Here is a 19,191-nt window from a genome sequence, read left to right on the forward strand (position 1 = left end):
TTAATAATCATAATAACGATAGTAAAAATTAATACTCGTTACAAACATTAATTACTAATATTAATAATTAATACTAATATCATTATTAATAAAATAATAATATCATCAATTAATGTCACTGAAATCATTACCAAGAGATGTTGGTAATAAAATAATGATTCTTATTAACAATTAATCATATTGTTAAATGACATTAATATTAATAATTAATTCTAAGCGTGTATAATCATATACATAAAATAGTTATCCAAAATTAATAATGGTATCTTATTAATTAATAGTGTCATTGATAATTATTAAAATCGATCATTGATGTTTAATAATTAACCATATTATTACTCCTAATACCACAAGGGGTGTACACCTACCTGTGATGTCGTTCCCAATATCAAGGGAAGGAGATTATGATATTAGTTTTAATATCGCAGTAGGTGTACACTAAAGCTGTGATAATAATGCAAATATCTATGGGGAAAGAGTATGACATGACACCAAACATAACAACGAACAACAGCCACCTGATATTCATCCTAATAATAACGGAAGAAGCGTATGATATTGCTCAAAATAGCCCAGGGAGAGTACAACTCTTCTGTGAAATGGTTCCTAGTACCCGGAGGGAGAGAGGATGATAATAATTCCAGTGTCACAGACTGTGTACACCCGACCTGTGATATTGTTATTAATACCCTGGGAGAGAGAGGATGATATGACCCTGGATAGACCAGGAGGCGTACACCCAGCCTGGGAGAGTGTTCCTAATATTCATGGAGAGGAGAGGCTGACATTACTCCAAGTATGGCAGGGGGGTGAGCCACCCCCCGCGAGGTGGGGACCAATAGCCACCCCCTCTCCCCCCCTTGGCTACTGGGAGCCACCTCGCAGGGGGGTGAGCCACCCCCCGCGAGGTGGGGACCAATAGCCACCCCCTCTCCCCCCCTTGGCTACTGGGAGCCACCTCGCAGGGGGGTGAGCCACCCCCCGCGAGGTGGGGACGAATAGCCACCCCCTCTCCCCCCCTTGGCTATTGGGAGCCACCTCGCAGGGGGGTGAGCCACCCCCCGCGAGGTGGGGACCAATAGCCACCCCCTCTCCCCCCCTTGGCTACTGGGAGCCACCTCGCAGGGGGGTGAGCCACCCCCCGCGAGGTGGGGACCAATAGCCACCCCCTCTCCCCCCCTTGGCTACTGGGAGCCACCTCGCAGGGGGGTGAGCCACCCCCCGCGAGGTGGGGACCAATAGCCACCCCCTCTCCCCCCCTTGGCTACTGGGAGCCACCTCGCAGGGGGGTGAGCCACCCCCCGCGAGGTGGGGACCAATAGCCACCCCCTCTCCCCCCCTTGGCTACTGGGAGCCACCTCGCAGGGGGGTGAGCCACCCCCCGCGAGGTGGGGACCAATAGCCACCCCCTCTCCCCCCCTTGGCTACTGGGAGCCACCTCGCAGGGGGGTGAGCCACCCCCCGCGAGGTGGGGACCAATAGCCACCCCCTCTCCCCCCCTTGGCTACTGGGAGCCACCTCGCAGGGGGGTGAGCCACCCCCCGCGAGGTGGGGACCAATAGCCACCCCCTCTCCCCCCCTTGGCTACTGGGAGCCACCTCGCAGGGGGGTGAGCCACCCCCCGCGAGGTGGGGACCAATAGCCACCCCCTCTCCCCCCCTTGGCTACTGGGAGCCACCTCGCAGGGGGGTGAGCCACCCCCCGCGAGGTGGGGACCAATAGCCACCCCCTCTCCCCCCCTTGGCTACTGGGAGCCACCTCGCAGGGGGGTGAGCCACCCCCCGCGAGGTGGGGACCAATAGCCACCCCCTCTCCCCCCCTTGGCTATTGGGAGCCATGGTGGTCCCACAGCCTGTTTAGAATATTATGAGTAGTATCGTCTCGACCTCTGCACATAATGATCTATTTCACTGACCTGTGTGCATCTTTAGTGTATTGCTCAGAAAACGATATAATTATTTATTAAATATCAATAATCAATTGTAATAATTATCAGTAATGCTATCAATTAATATTTTACTGTTAATATTGATGATCTTAATTAGATGATGGATGTCAAAAATTAATTTTTAATAATTATGTCATTTATTAATATTAATTCGTAATATGAATTATTTTTTTGCAGTATCACTTAGTTTTGATTTAAGTAACATTAATTGTTGATATCATTATTTTATTATTAATAGTGTTAATATTAATTATTAATACTAATATTAAAATTTTTAATCCCTATTAATATTTTGTATCTTTATTGTCATTGTTAATGTCAATGATTAGTATTAATTTTATTATATTTATTAATATTAATAATTAATGGACCATTTCCTGATATCCGATGTGGAGAAGATGATTTTACTCCCAATATCGCAGAAAGTGTACATTCCTCTATGATGTTTTTCCTAATAACCAGGGGGTAGAAGATGACATAATTGAATCTACCGCAGTGTTTTTACATCGTTTCGGTCATTTTATTCCTTCTATCCAGGGTGCGAGAGGATGATATTACTCCCAATATCGCAAGCGGCGTGGACCTCCATTTTGATATTTTCCCTCACATCCAGCAGGGGTGAGGAAGATATTACTAATAGCCAGCCGGGGAGAGGAAGATATCATCCCCAATATCACAGGGATGTACATCCCCTTTTGATATTGTTCCTTATATCCTGGGATGGACAAGATAATACTAGTGGCAATATCGCAGGGGTTTTACACACCCACTGTGCTTTTGTTCCGAATAACATGATATGACTCTTAGTATCACAGGGGGGGTACACCCTCCTGTGATATTGTTTTTTATATTCAAGGGGAGAGAATATTACCCCCAATATCGCAGGGGTTGTACACACCTCCTGCGATACTGTTCCTAATATCCGAAGAGGAGAGCATAATATTTCTCTCAATATCTCAGCGGGTGTACACCTCGTTTCTAATATTTTTCATACTATCCAAGATGGGAGAGGATGATAAGATTCCCAACATGCCAAGAAGTGTACAGCTGCCTGTGATATAGTTCCTAACATCCAGGTGGGGATAGGAGGATATTACTGCCCATATCGCACGAGTTGTAAAACCCTTTCGATATTTAGCCTACGAACCTGAGGGAAGAGGATGATATTACTCCCAATATCGAAGAAGGTGTACACCCCCCTAAGACACTGCACCCAATATCCACGTTGGGTGACGATGGCAATATGCCCAATATAGCAAGGGATGTACACAATCCCTGGAATATTGTTCCTTATATCTAGAGTGGGAGAAGACGCTATTACTCTCAATAACGCAGGGACTTTGGCTGTACACCCCTCCTGTGATATTATTCTTAATATCTTAGGCAATAGAGGATGATACTACACCCAATATCGCAGGGGGAGTACACCCACCCAGTGATGTTGTTCTTCATGTACTCCACCTCCCTCCACCAGGGATATCGTTTCTAATATCCAGGGGAAGAGAGGATAACATTATGCTCCATATTGAGGGGAGTGTACACATCCTCTGTGATGTTGTTCCTAGTATCTAAAGGTAGAGACGATGATGTTACTGGCCATATTGCAGGGGGTGTACACCCTTCTGTGATGTCATTTTTGGCATTCAGTTGGGGAGAGGATAACATGAATCCCAGTATCTCTGACGGTGTACAGACCCCTGTGATGTAGTTCCTAATGTACAGGGGAAAGAGAAGAATATTGCTCTCAATATCGCAGGGGTTGTAACCACCCTGCCCCCTGTATGTTGTTCCTCATATGCAGCGGGGTGGAGGCTGATAGTACTCTCAATATCCCAGAAGGTGCACACGCACCTGTGATATAGTTCCTAATATCCAGCGGGAAAGAGGCTGATTTTACTTTCGATATCGCAGTGGGTGTACACCGCCCCCTGCCCCGGGGTATCGTTCCTAATATCCAGGCGGGAAGAAGATGACATGACTGACAATATCGAAGGGGGCGGACAACTCTTCTGTGATATGGTTCCTGATATCCAGGGGGTGAATGGATGTTATTACTCCCAATAACGTAGGAACCGTACAGCCACCCTGGGATTTTGTCCTTAATAACCACAGGGGAGAGGTGAGATTACTACCAACATTGCAAGGGGTGTACACCCTCCTGTGATATTGTTTCTTAGATCCAGGAAAGGAGAAGATGGTATTACTACCAATATTGAAGAGATATACAACCCCCATGGGATATTGTTCTAAAGATACAGGTTGAAAGAGGATGAGACTCCATCCAATATAACAAGGGGTGTACATCCCGCCTGTGATGTGAATCGTAAAACCTAGAAGAAGAGAGAATGACATTGCTTCCAAAAACACGGGGTGTACACCCACCCTGTGACATCGTTTCTGTCATCTAAAGGTAGAGATGATGATACTACTCCCACCACCAGAGAAGGTACACACCCCCCTGTGATATTGTTCCTCATAACTTGGGGGAGAGCATGATATTACTTCCAGTATGACAGTGGCTTGACACCCAGTCTGTGATATTGGTTCTGCACGCCAACTCTGTGCCCCTCATTTCCCATGCGTTCTCTCCACACTTTTGGAACCTCGGGGAAGGCTTTGTCTTTGGTTACAGATGAAGAGACGAAGGGTCTGAGAGGTTAAGCAAGTTTGTTACTGGAAAGTGGTTCCGATCCAGACCCCAAGAGAGGTTTCTCGGATCTCACAGAAGAAAGAATTCGGGGCGAGTCCATAAAGTGAAAGCAAGTTTATTAGGAAAGAAAAGGAATAAAAGCATGGCTACTCTGGCCGGGCGCAGCGGCTCACTCCTGGAATCCTATAACTTTGGGATGCCGAGGCAGGTGGATCACCTGATGTGAGAAGTTCGAGACCAGCCTGGTCCAACATGGCAAAACCCTGTCGCCACTAAAATACAAAAGATTAACTGGGCGTGGTGGCAGGTGTCTGCAATCCCAGCTACTAGGAAGGCTGAGGCAGGAGAATCGCTTGAACCCAGGAGGTGGAGGTTGTAATGAGCCAAGATCACGCCACTGCATTCCAGTTCGGCCAACAGAGCGAGACTGCATCTTAAAAAAAAGAAAAAAAGAAAAAAGAAAATAAAGAATGGCTGCTCCATAGGCAGAGAGGCACCAAAGGTCGCTGGTTGCCCATTTTCATGGTTATTTCTTGATCATACGCTAAACAAGGGTTGGACTATTCATGAGTGTTCTAGGAAAGGGGTGGACAATTCCCAGAAATGAGAGTTTCTGTCCTCCCTTCTGAGACCATGTAGGGAAACCTCCAGATGTTGCCATGGCATCTGTAAACTGTCGCGGTGCTGGTTGGGAGTGTCTTGTAGTAGCTAATGCGTTATAATTAGCACATAATGAGCCGTGAGGACAATCAGAGGTCACTCTCGTGGCCATCTTGGGCTTGGTGGGCTTTGGCCGACTTTACTGCAACCCGCTTTATCAGTAAGGTCTTTATGACCTGTATCTTGTACCGACCTCCTATCTCATCCTGTGACTAAGAATGCTCAGCCTCCTGGGAATGCGGCCCAGCAGGTCTCAGCCTCCCTTTACCCAGCCCCCATTCAAGATGGAGTCGCTCTGGTTCACGTGCCTCTGACAAGTTGGCCTGGGTTGAGTGTTCCCTAGTGTGTGGTTGTTGGAGCTGTTCCTAGGAGTAAGAGGTATTGTCAGTAGGAAACAGGCCTCTGTTAGCCCGGGGGCTGGCACTCTGCCCCATTATATCGGCCTCATTTTAGTGGTGACAAAACTGGGGCTCAGAGACATCAACTCCCTCATCCCGAACCCCCAGACTGTCAGTGGGGGGCTGGGGTTTGAATGTGGGGCTTGAAGACCCATCATCTCCTCCGGTCCCCCAGTCTCTGCTGCCCAAGAGGAACAGGATCCCAGGATCCAGGCCCCTCATGGCACCAGCCAGGGTGGGCGTAGATGGGGAGGCAGAGTTCCAAAGCCCCCCGGACTCTGAAGCAGGTCAGGGACCAAGAGCAACCCGGACCTACGGGCCCCACCCCGAGAAGAATGGCTGCAGGCCCGGCCCAGCGGGCAGGAGGTCTGTGTCCTCAGTCAACGTGACGGCGCTTCCGGCTGCTCCAGCCAGGCCGTGCTGTCTTCACGTTTCCAATCATGCGGCCTCCCCTCCAATTCCCAAACCCAACCCACAGAGACAGCGATCTGGGGTCTACGTGAGGTTTGTCAGCAGCTCTGACCCGCTGCTTCCCGCCAGCCCCGCGGCCGGTTCTGGAAAGCTCTCTGCTGCCCCCTGGTGGGGAGGCTTAGGGTAGGGCTCTGGCTGCAAGCATGGGGTCCCAGAAGCTCCTGGCTCTGTCACTTCTGCTGGGTGGAAAACCAACCCAGGACTGAACCAGTGACACCTGTGGCGCTCCCAGAACTTCCTGGCTCTGTCACCTCTGCTGGGTGGAAAACCAACCCAGGGCTGAAGCAGCAGATGGGTGCCTGATTCCTTATTATCAGAGCGCTGCCCACTGGCAAGTCTCTCTCCGGGCCTCAGCTTCCCCTTCCATTAAACGAGGGGCTTGGGGGATACCAAGGAGGGGTAACTGCTTAGTGAGGATGGGAGGTTTCTTCTGGGGAGATGAATACATTTTGAAACTAGATGGCGTGGGTGATTGCACAGGACTGTGAATGTACAAATGCCACCACATTATTTGCGTGGAAATAGTTAATTGCATGCGATGTGAAAATCACCTCATTTAAAGTGTTTAAAAGAGGGGTCTGGGAGAGTGCAGTGTATGTGAGAATCACGTGGGACACCCACAGTCTCTGAACGTCAGTTTCCTTGCGTAAACTGGCAAAGAGACCGTGTGAACTGTATTCCCTGGGGCCAAGAGTTTCCAAGAAGGAAAACCTGGGATTCCTGGGACTGGGATGAGGGCCGGGGTCCGGAAGCGGAGGGGGTGGGTGGGGACAGCTGGGGGGCAGCCCAGATAAGGCTTTCAATACTGGGTAGCAGCGTCTACACAGGCGGAGATCCCTGCATCTCACTTCCCGCAGGGCTGACCAGTGGCCAGAGGTGGGACTGGCCAGGCTCGGCCCAACCAAGTCTGGGAGCAAAGGACACTGAGTGAGGGATCCCCGGGGCCACCCTCACTGGCCTGCGGCTCTCCTGACACCACGAGAGAGGTCCAGGAGCTGACCTTGGGTCCTAATGGGGGACACCTTCCTGGCTGCAGGCTGGCAGGGTGGTGTGGTGGTCAGTGTACTGGGCTCTGCGTGTCCGCCTCTACCTGCTGTGTGACGGTGGGCCAGACACCTAACCTCTCTGTGCCTCTATTTCTTCAATGGCGAACAGGGACACTAGCAGCTCTCACATCCGGGCACAGTGGCCTGAAGGTTAAAGGCAAGGGTGGCATGAGACCTACAGCAAGAACTCTGAGCAGGGAGAGCAGGGAGCTGCCCAGAGTTCAATCACCATCTCCCCTCTGGCCGCCGAGGAAACCGAGGCTCATGGTGACCTGGCCCAGGTCTGTTGGACTCACGGTCCTTCTCATCCCCAAGATCAGAGGGCTGCCACCAGGGAAGGAGCTGGCCCCTAGACACAGCCCAGGAAGCACACAGGGAAGGATGCCATGGGGACTTTGGTATGTTTTTGCAAAAAAAAAAAAAAAAATTTATTGCTATTTGAACCCTGCTTTTATGCTTCCATTACCCAGAAAATGAGCTACGGGAGACACCAGGAGAGGCAGGAGATCATCCTCCTTGCACAAAACCCACTCCCTCGGATACTGTCCTCAGCGAGGGTGGCTGGAGGCCAACCAGGGGGCCCACCCGCAGAGTGGCAGAGGAGGTAGGTTGACCCTGTGGACGCTGAGCTCTGTGGCGAAGGTCCTGGCCTTCTGGTAGAAGAAGAGCCACTTCTCGCAGTCCAGGAGGAAGTTGTGGGAGATGGTGGCTGGCCGCGTGTAGATCTTCAGCTGTGCCTTCTTGTTGCCCAGGTCCACGGCGGCTGCCAGTGCCAGCTGGTAGTACCCGGCTGCATCAAACGGGTCCTGAAGGGGACAGGTCATGGTCAGCAAAAGGGGGACTCGGAACCCGTCTTCCCAGAGGCCGTTCCTGTCTCCCGGTCATTCCACATGTCCTTCCGATGCTGGCTCGCCCCAGGAGCCCCGAAGCCTGTGACACTGCTGTGGTCTCAGCTGCAGGAGGTGGGGATGACCCTGACACTCCTGGAAGCCTTCCTGACTGTCCCTACGCCCCACTCACCCCAAGCCTCCTGCCCCAGTGCCACCCTCTCTGCAGGCAGTGGCTGCTTTCCCCATGGGCTGAGGTCAGGGCAGATCCTGCCTGCTCTGAGAGTTCCATGCAGGACCCGTGGCTCCAAGCCACAGCAGGGGCACGGTGTTGAGTGACCCAGGCTCCCCTCTGGCCCCTGTCCATGCTGACCATTTCCAGGCCCTCCACGGGCCAGGCCAGGTACAAAACCATCTCACAGGTGTCCTCTCTGGCAATGTTCCCTGAAATATCCACGGAGAGTGACTCCCCAGACATCCACTCCCATTGTCAATGCGTCTTTGGCTCAAACTCACCATCCCTGGGTTGGGCTGCCGCCTCCCAGACCTCCTCCTTCACCCTCCCATCCCCCACCCGGCTTCTCCCCAGGCACCTCCTCCACATGGCGGTCACCCAAGGGACCTCTCTAAGACCCATGCGTTGCCTGTCCCTCTTTACCATCTCAAGATGGCTCCCAGGGCCAATGACAAAGTCCAAGATGCAGCAGTCCATTCCCTCACTGCCCCGCCCCACACACGGAGCAGGGGTGTGAGAAGGCCCCGAGTCACCGCCACTGCTCATCCAATGCTCCCTGGCCCAGCCGAACACTGGACTCTGTGCTGCGTGCATGGTTGAGCCTAACGTCCTTGCTTCCAGTCTGAGGGACCTGGGAGTGAACACTGACCACACAGGGTGGCCCGGGCTGTGGCAGAGGGAAGCCCAGGAGGCCCCAGACTCAGCCGGGGGTGGAAGGCAAAGGCTTCCTGAAGGGGTGGGGGCTTCCCAACTAAACAGGAAGGAGCCAGGCAATACATATGTCTCTGCGTGTGCCTGTGCATGTGAATGTGCGTGTTTGTGTTCCTGTGCATGTCCCTGTGTGTGTGCATGTCTGTGTGTGCACGTCTGTGTGTGCATGTCTGTGTGTGCATGTCTGTGTGCGCGCGCCTGTGTGTGCGTGTGCGTGTGCCTGTGTGCATTTGCGTGTGCATTTCCATGTGCCTGTAGTGTGTGCTGCAGCTAGTGAGTGACAGCGTGAGCCAGTAAACACTTAATCCACCCTATTCCAGGGCTCACTCTCATGTGTAGACTACAGGGGACCCCATTTTAGAGGCAATTGGCAAAGATGCTCATTTACCCCTGCTTCTCTGCCAGCCTTCCAGGTCCCATCAAGCCTGGCTTTTTCTCCCACTCCTCTGGGCCCTGGGTCCAGAGCCTCCTATACAAGGAAGAGGGTGTAGCCTTGGAAAGACAGCCGCCCTTGGGGAATTCCAAGGGGGCCTCCCTCTGGGAAGCTGGCCTGTGCTGACAGCATAGTCACGATGAGGCCCAGAGGACTGTGCATGGGAAGGAGGACTGTGCATGGGAAGGAGTGCTGTGCATGGGAAGGAGGGCTGTGCATGGGAAGGAGGACTGTGCATGGGAAGGAGGGTTGTGCATGGGAAGGAGGGCTGTGCATGGGAAGGAGGGCTGTGCATGGGAAGGAGGACTGTGCATGGGAAGGAGGGTTGTGCATGGGAAGGAGGGCTGTGCATGGGAAGGAGGGCTGTGCATGGGAAGGAGGACTGTGCATGGGAAGGAGGACTGTGCATGGGAAGGAGGACTGTGCATGGGAAGGAGGTGAAGGAGGCCTCTGTCCCTCGACCCCAACCGTGGACTTTGGCCTCTCAGGTACTACTTGGCGCTTTCCTTTCTCCTGGACGGGCGGAGTGGGCGGCAGGTTTGACCAAGAGAGATAAAGGCCTCTTCTGGGAGGTCCGTCCCCCTGGGTCCCAGGCGAGCCCCTGAGCGGTGAGCAGCGTCCCCCTGGGCCTGATACTTGGCACCTCCCTGTCTGGCTGGGACTTGGGAGGCCACAGAAACCACGTCTGACCACCAGGTGTCGCCAGTACTGGGCGGGGGCCTCCCGGGCAGCCCCAGGCCTGCGGTGGGGTATACGGGGCAGGGTCTTAGGGCTGCCCCAGCTCCTCATGTTGTTCTAAGGCCCCCAAGATCTCGGCCCCTGGACTGGAGTGCCCTGGCCCCTCAGCCCGTAAGGAGCACTGACACGAGGCTGGTGTGATGCTAAGGAGGGGCGGTGCCTGCTGGGCAGATGGGTGGAGACACCACAGGTCTCAGTCTGCCAATCTCAGCTCTCCACCCCTACAGGGCTGGGGGCAGAGGGAGCACAGCACCTCCCCTCGAGACACACCCGACCGAACAAGGCCTCAGCCTGGCTGGCTGGGGCCCCGCCCCACTGCACCTGCCCTGAGCTGGGGTTTCCCTATCTGTGAACCCAATGATAAGACACTGGTCCCACCCCACCCTTCCTGGGTGATGTGAAGATTCAAGGTGTCTCGGGACTCCAGGAAGGAGTTGCTCAGTGCAGGCTGGCACCCTGGGCAGGCTTCCTAGAGGAGGCGCCAGGATTTGGGTTGGATCTTGCAACGTGGATTCAATGTGAGGATGATGCCGTCCTCTGAAATGTCACTCTCCCGACCCTGTTTTCTTTGTTAAATGCACCTTGACACTTGACTGTCAAGACTCAGCTTTGGTGTCACCTCCTCCAGGAGGGCCCCCTGACTACAATCCCCCTTCTTTACCCAGAGGCCACCATTGCCCACTCATGTGTCAGCCTCCCTGGCTGAGACTGAGTTGAGGGTGGGGCCTGGCCATCTGGGGAGCTGGGTTTTACCTGCTAACCTTGCCGGCTCCTCCAGCTGGGTGTAGAGCTCGAGGGAGGCCACTGGGCCATTCCTAAGAAAGGCTGGAACCCAGGCCTCTGGGGTCCGGGTGGAGATCCCACTCCAAGGGGGCCAGGAACACCCCGAGCCCTGCTCCTCCCCACCCACCTTCAGGTCGTAGAAGATGATGTCACCGAGCACCAGGTACACCTTCACGTAGTAGAGGGTCTCCTCGTCGAACTCCAGCGGCGAGTTGCAGAGCTAAACGGCCTTGAGGTAGAAGTGCTCCGCCAGCTTGCCATGGTCCAGCCGGTGGTGCAGGGCGGCCAGCCAGTGGTAGGCCACGCGTTCGTTCAGCCGGTCCCCTGGGGTGCAGGCCAAAGGGGCAGGTGTGAGGATGTGGCTCCCTGGGGCAGGGAGGGCACAGGCCCCTCAGGAGCAGGTATACAGATCCCAGGCAGCACACCTGGCTTGTCTCCAGGCACCTGTGGTCACCCGGGCAGCTCTGGCCATTCCCTTCCAGGTTCCCAGACTCACTTTCCCATCTGCAAAGCAGAACTAATAAGGCCTGCCCCTGTCTACTGAGAGGCTTTGGCAAAGTCGGACTTGGATGGCCCAGTTCTGTGCCTACACATAGCCACCTGCCTTTGCTCACTGGTTTTAACCAGGGGAGCCCAAAAGCCATGCAGTGCAGGTGCTCCCGGGCTCCCCGGCTCCAGGCAACCCACAGACGTGACATCCGACTCCTCCTGGGTGTGTCATGATCAGATCCCCCTACCTTGGGGAGTCAGCTGCATACCTAGTGTGTACTGGGCCACGGGGCACAAGGCGCTGAGGCATGTGGCCTGCCTAGGGTTCCCTGTCTCTGGAGGGGGACAGACAACCCTGGCACAGCACCAAGAGATGCACGGCCTTAAGGGGCAGACTGCTGGAAGGGGAACTGGGATTTTATCAGCCAGAGAACCGTGTGGTTGATGAGGGTGGGAAGGGCACAAGAGAAAGGGAATGTGCCACTCAGTCTGGCACATACAGGGACCAACGAGATGCCTGGCATGTCTGGAAGGCAGAGGGCACACTGGACGGCCCTTGTGGTCAGCAGCGGGAACAGGCAGAGGAAGCAGAGCTCAGTCAGGCAGGGAGCTCTGCACTGCGTGAGAGACCTCGGGCTGTGCCCCACAGCCTGACGGGGAAGCCAGTTGGGCAGATCTGCCTGCCTGGACAGGAGACCAGGAAAATCCAGCAGCTCCTGGCCTGCAGACCTGGAGGCTGGGCTCTGGCAAAGTGTGGGTCCTCGCAGGGCGGGGGCTCAGGGGACTTACCCAGAGTGATCCTGAGTGCTAGGGCCATGTAAGCAAACTCCAAGTCCTCCTGGGGCTCCTCCAGTGTGGCCAGCAGTGACACCAGCTTGTTGCGCAGCTGTAGCTGCAGCTCCACCTTGCGGTTGCCCGTAGTCACTGCCGGGGCAGGGCCCGGTCCTACCACACAGGCAGGTGGGGTCAGGTTTCCCGCAGCACCCACCTTGCCCAGCGCCCTCCTCAGAGCTCAAACACGTGCTTCGAGCTTCCCACACCCCAGCTACCCCTGCACCTCGACACAGCTCTGTGCTCTGGGATAACACACAGTTCAGACATCCAAGTTGGGGGCTGAAGAGTCACCTGAGGCCCATCCAGCTACACCCGATAGCCGCAGACCAGCCTCTCCCACCTGGGCACCGGAGGTCTGACTGGGGGGAGCCAGCACTCCTCTCTGCTCTAAAAACACCACATTGATCTGTGCCCAGGGCTGAGCCACACCGTGAGCTCAGAGGAAGGGAGAAGCCGTCCCACTTCAGGATGCGTGCAGACCTGGGCCTCCCACTGATATGCTGTGTGTCCTTTGACATGTCCCTGTGCCTCTCTGAGCCTCAGTTTCCTCATCTGGAAGATGGGGACAGGACTTCCCACTCATGGTTGCTTGAGGTGATCAGGTACAAGGGTAGAGCCATTATCACGTCCAGGGCCCGAGAGTTTGTCCCAGGCAGGGGCATGGTCAATATCATTCCCGGTCAGACCACTTGGAAACTCATCATGTGCATGGGTGGCCCTGCCTCCATTTGGGAGGCCTCTACCCTGCCACACCTGTGCCTCAGCCCTCCAGGTTCCCCACTGAGGCCCACGCACATCAGCCCACAGGCCAGCTCACCCAGTAGAAGGACATGCCTTCCTCCCGCTCCCAGGCCCCATTGAAGAAGATGTCTCCAGCTGCCTCAAACAGCTCCAGCCCCAGGTTGGGGTCGCCTGTGTACAGGTCCACATTCTGAGCCACCTGAGAGGAGACAGAAGATCCCTCAAGACCCACACCTGGCGAGGTGGCTATGCGCATCTTTGCCAGGCTCCTTCCTCTCCCACAGTACAGGTACACTTGAGCATTTTTCAGAACCTGTGCATGAGGGCTGCCCCCACCACTGGCATGAGGACAATGAACTGATGCTCCTGAGTGCTAGGAAGTGACTGAGCAGCTGCAGCCCAGGAGCCCGACACCTGTGAATCCTACCACCAGGGCTAGCCCTAGCCCACTCCCCCTGCACTCAAACCAGTCTCCGTGGCCCCCAGATTGCTGGGAGCCCAGCCCCTGGCTCCTTTCTGCGTTGCCACATCAGCAGTGTTTGTGGGTGGGCCTGGTCCCCTCTTGGCCATAAGCTCTTCATCCCTCTCCTCAGCTCAAGGAGGTATACAGCAGGTGCTCAATAATGAAAGCTTCATCAGTCTCGTGGGCTTCACAATTTGTTCCAGATCACACTGTGTTTGGGAAAGCCTCTGAAAACAGCCACTATGATAGATTCATTTTGTAAGTAGATGTGCCACATGTCGCTTGGAGCAAGTTCTTCTGTGTGTTAATTGAGTGGTCACATTATTTGAGCATGTGCTGTATACCAGCAGGTGCTGTGCACTGTGAGGGGCCGCGCCTCTGCCCTCAGGGAGAAGATGCTGGCCACCGGGGGAGGATGTGAGGGAACCAGTTGGAGGAAGGGAAAAGGCACACAACAGGTGCTCAGCAGTGGCTTAGGAATGAGTGGGTGGATGGATGAATGGATGAGATGTAGACACATGGATGGATGAATGGGTGTGTGGATAGATTAATGCTTGGATGGATGGATGGATGGATGGGTGGGTGGAATGATGTGTGTATGTATGTATGTATGCGTGGATAGACAATGTATGGATGGGTGGAGGGTAGATGATGTATGTACATGTGGATGGATAGATGGTGGATAGACGAATGTATGGATAAACAAATGGAGAGATAGATGAATGCAGGGATGGATTAATAGGTAGATTGGTGGGTAGATGGATGAATGATGGATGGATGAATGGACGAACAGCTGGATGGATGGGTGAAAGGATGGATGATGGATGGATGGAAGGATGAACAGGTGAATGGATGGATGATGGAAGGATGAATGGACGGATGGATGGATGAACAGATGAATGGATGGATAGACGGGTGAATGGATGGATGAATGAACAGATGGATGGATGATGGATGGATGGATGGATGGAAGCATGAACAGATGAATGGATGGATGATGGAAGGATGGATGGATGGATGGATAGATGGATGAACGATGGATGGATGGAAGGATGAACAGGAGGTGAGTGGATGGATGATGGAAGGATGGATGGATGGATGATGGAAGGATGAATGGATGGATGGATGTACACATGAAAAAGTGAATGGATGGATACACGGGTGAATGGATGGATGATAAAAGGATGGATGAATGATGGATGGATGAATGGACACTGGGATGGATGATGGATGAATGGTTGGATAAATGGATGGATGGATAAATGGACGGATGGATCGATGGAAGGATGAATAGATGAATGGATGAATGATGGAAGGATGAACAGGAGGTGAGTAGATGGATGAGGGAAGGATGGATGGATGATAGATTGATGGATATATGGACGAATGGATAAATGGATGGATGAATGATGGATGGATGAATGATGGATGGATGGAAGGACAAACAGGTGAATGGATGGATGATGGAAGGATGGATGGATGAAAGGATGGACGGACGAACAGGTGGATGGATGGTTGCTGAATGGATGAACGATAAAAGAATGGATGAATGATGGATGGATGAGTGGATGATGGATGGATGAATGGAAGGATGAACAGGTGAATGGATGGATGATGGATGGGTGGATGGATGGATGGAAGGATGAGCAGGCGAGTGGATAGATGATGGAAGGATGGATGGTGGAAGGATGGATGATGGAAGAATGAACAGGTAAATGGATGGATGAGGGAAGGATGGATGGAAGATGGATGGAGGGATGGATGAACAGGTGAATGGATAGATAATGAAAGGATGGATGGATGGAAGGATGAGCAGGTGAGTAGATAGATGATGAAAGGATGAATGGATGGAAGAATGAAGAGGTGAATGGATGGATGATGGAAGGATGGATGGAGGCATGGATGAACAGGTGAATGGATGAATGAACAGGTGAATGAATGGATGGATGGACAGGTGAATGAATGGATGATAAAAAGATGAATGATGAATGAATAAATGGACAGGTGAATGGATGGATCATGGATGCATGGAAGATGGTTGGATGGATAGAAGGATGAACAGCTGAATGGATGGATAATGGAAGGATGGATGAAAGGATGGATGGATGGACAAACAGGTGAATGGATAGATGAACAAGTGAACAGATTAATGAATGACAGATGAACAGTTGGATCGATGACAGAAAGATAGATGGAAGGATGGATGGATGGACGAACAGGTGAATAGCTGGATAAAAAGATGGATAGATGATGGATGGATGCATGATGGATGCGTGGAAAGACGAACAGGTGAATGGATGGATGATGGAAGGATGGATGGATGGATGGATGGATGGAAGGACCCACAGGTGTATGGGAAGATGATGGAAGAATGGATGGATGGATAGTTGGTGGATGGATGGAAGGATGAACAGGTAAACAGATAGATGACAGAACGATGAATGGATGGATAGACAGGTGAATAGATGGATGATAAAAGGATGGATGAATGATGGATGGATGAAAGGACAGATGGATGGATGATGGATGGATGGAAGGATGAACAGGTAAATAGATGATGGAAGGATGAGTGGATGGGTGGATGGACAGAGAGTGAACAGCACAGGGGCCCTCCTGCATCCCTTGCCACTCACCTGGATGTACAGGTCTACCAGCTCGCTCTGCCGCAGGAGGTAGTAGATCTTCCCTGCTTGCAGCCAGGCATGCGCCTCCTTCTCTTCTGGAGGTCAATGAAAATGCCCAGACTTCGTTTGGTGTAGTCCAGAGCGGATTTGTAGGCCCTGGAATCGCTGGAATCAGACACAGGTGTCAGAACAAGGGCTCTCATCCTCCTGGAACCAGTCTGCCTCCTCCCGTGGGTCTGGTGACAGATGAATCTGGCATGTGGGGACTGGGAACGGCCCTCTTGTGTGTGCAGTGTTCTGCCCTTCCCAGGCTGCTGGGAGGGCCAGGGTGAACACACACGGCATGGGAAAGATGAAGGACATCCTTCTGAGGGAATCGAGCATCATGCTGCCCTGTGGCAGGAGGAGTATGCTAGTCCATCTCCCCGGCCTCCCAGACATGGCCTGTGTCTTCTCCAGACGCACCAGGAGCCGTTAGTGTTCAGAGGCTATCTAGGCCGATGGTTCTCAAGGTGTGCAGGCATCACAGTCACCCGGAGGACTGTCCTTATAGCTTGCTGGCCCTGCCCCCAGAGCTTCCGGCTCCACAGGCCTGGGGCAGGCCCTAGAACTCCCACTTGCCACAAGCTCCTAGGTGACATGGATGCTGCTCTGCTGGTCCAGGGACTACACTTTGAGAAGCATGGCTCTAGCACACTGGCCCATTTTCCTTCTGTGAACCTGAGGCCAAGACTGGAGCCAGTCTCCCGGGTCCCCATGGAATCTGGCCCCTTACCTGCTCTCTCAGTAAGTCCAACACTTGAGGGGCTGTGACTGCAGCAATGTCACCAGGCCCTGTGGGTGGGGTGGCCAGGGCCATGGTTACCCCACCAGGTCAGCATGCTCGGGGGAAGACCAGTGGGCCACATATGGGACGTGAGACCTTGAAACCCTGCCCCAGGGAAGCAGGTGACACAATTGGCTCTGTCTTCTGTGGGAGAGAAGCCACAGGTGGCTGCTGTGGTCACATTTAAGGGGACAGATGAAGGCCAGGAGTGAAGACTCAGGGCAGGCAGAGGTCAGATGACAAAGGCCACCATAGTAGGAAGAACAGCCCAGTGTGCATGTACTGTCTCTGCTGGGGTTGAGATGACCTTTGACCCAACAAGGGAGACTCAAGCTGGGACTCACAAGCCAGCAGCAGCCCTGGGACGACCCCAGACCCACCAGCTCAAAGCATCTGATGCCAAGGAACCAAATGATCCAAAGGAAAGGGGCTGAGGAGGCCCTGGGCCAGCTTCCCTGTGCCCCCCTCCCAGCCCCCCCAACCCCCTTGCCCCCCTCCACACCCCCACCACTGCAAAGCCAGCCCTCACCGCTCGGTGCCCAGGGACCCGTAGAGCTGACTGGTGGTCTCCAGGAGCTGCCCCCTCCAGCACCTTGTCGGCCACCTTGCGGGCAAGGGAGAGCTGGAACTCGTGGTAGATGACACACTGGGTCTCGCTGGGCATGACGACGCTGTAGAAGTAGCACAGCCACTGGACGGCCCGCAGCTGGCCTGGGCAGAAGACAAAATGGAAGACGTCAGCCTCCCAGCATTGAAGCGAGGCTGGCTGGGTTCGGAGGCCCCTGCTCTGTGCTTGTCTCTTTCACACCTCTGTGAACCTGGGCCCCATAGGCGGGGAGCCTGGGCTCAGACAGGCCATGCACCTGTGCAAGGGCAGGCGCCGAGCACACCGTGACATGGGCACAGCTTGGTGCACATGTTCATGGTACAGGCTGGCCTTCTTTACAACTCCCAGGGCCAAGGTCCTGGCCAGGCTCGGCCCCTGCACCAGGCCATCTATTTCTGCTTCACAAAGCCCCTCTGGCCAGGACCAGGGCCGTCTTCAGCCTGAGATGATGAGACCAGGGGCACAAGTAGCCCCTGTCGCAGATGGAACCCTGAGAGAGCAAAGCCAAGCGTCATGTCTGCCACACATGGCATCATGTTGGGGGAATGGGGTTCAAAGCCGGCCCCTGGCATTTCCACACATGCTTCTCTCATGCAACCAGGCTCCAAACCCACAGGCTCGCTGGCCTCTCCCAAAGCCAGGGCGCTGGGAACGGTGGAAAGCTTCTGATTGCGAAGATTAACACTGGAAACCAGGTACGCCAAATGGACATCTGTCACACACGGCCCCCAACAACAGCTGAATACACAGTCCTGTTGAGCGCCCATGGGACATTCCCCATGACAGACCATGTGCCAGGCCACAAAATGAGCCTCGGTGAAGGGAGAAGGACCGAGACCAAAGCAGAGGTGTTCTTCAGCTGTACTGGCACGAAACTGGAAATCGACAGTGAAGGAAACGTGGGAAATTCAAAAATATGTGGAAACTACACACTCCTAAACAACCAGTGAGTCAAAGAAGAGACCATCAGGGAAACTGAAAATTAATTTGAAAAGAATACAAACAAATGCACAGCCCGGGCCAGCACGGTGGCTCACGCCTCTCATCCCAGCACTGTGGGAGGCCGAGGCGGGAGGATCGCTTGAGTCCAGGAGTTTGAGATCAGCCTGGGAAACATGGTGAAATTCTGTCTCTATAAAAAAAAATACAAAAATTAGCCGGGTGTGGTGGTGCACATCTGTAATTCCAGCTACTCAGGAGGCTGAGGCATGAGAATGACTTGAACCTGGGTAGAAGTTGCAGTGAGCCAAGATTGCACCACTGCAACCCAGCCTGGGCAATAGAGCAAAACTTTAAAAAGAAAAAAAATAGCACAGTGTATCAAAAACACCAAGATGTAGCTAAGGCAGTGCTGAAGGGGAAATTTATAACTGTAAATGTCTACATTCAAAGAAAGAAGAAAAATCTCAAATCAAAAGCCTAACTTTCCACCTTGAGAAACTAGAAAATGAACTAAACCCAAAGTGAATAAAAGGAAGAAAATAATAAACGTGAGAGTGGAAATGGGAAGTAAAAATACAGAGAATGGAAAAACAAAAGAGATAATCAACAGAACCAAAAGTGGGTTTTTTGAAAATAATAACAAAATTGACAAATCTTTCACCAGACTGACCAAGAAAAGAAAGATGGGGCACAAACGACTAAAATCAGAGACTGAGCACCATGGCTCACGCCTGTCATCCCAGCACTTTGTGAGACCGAGGGGGA

The 19,191-nt window shown here is 53.2% G+C and overlaps 1 pseudogene across 1 annotated transcript in view; it reads right to left on the reverse strand.

The window, feature by feature from the left end:
- Positions 1 to 7,600: 7,600 nt before the first annotated feature.
- Positions 7,601 to 19,191, reverse strand: part of LOC106995686 (SH3 domain and tetratricopeptide repeat-containing protein 1-like) — a 33,186-nt pseudogene continuing 21,595 nt past the window's right edge. The window contains exons 5-10 of the transcript XR_013402564.1: positions 17,407 to 17,588; positions 16,061 to 16,207; positions 13,041 to 13,163; positions 12,179 to 12,334; positions 11,028 to 11,224; positions 7,601 to 7,979 (exon numbers count right to left, since the gene is read on the reverse strand). The product of XR_013402564.1 is annotated as an SH3 domain and tetratricopeptide repeat-containing protein 1-like (transcript). The remainder of the gene's footprint in view (positions 7,980 to 11,027; positions 11,225 to 12,178; positions 12,335 to 13,040; positions 13,164 to 16,060; positions 16,208 to 17,406; positions 17,589 to 19,191) is intronic.

Source organism: Macaca mulatta, chromosome 13 (genome assembly GCF_049350105.2).
Source record: "Macaca mulatta isolate MMU2019108-1 chromosome 13, T2T-MMU8v2.0, whole genome shotgun sequence".
NCBI lineage: Eukaryota > Metazoa > Chordata > Mammalia > Primates > Cercopithecidae > Macaca > Macaca mulatta.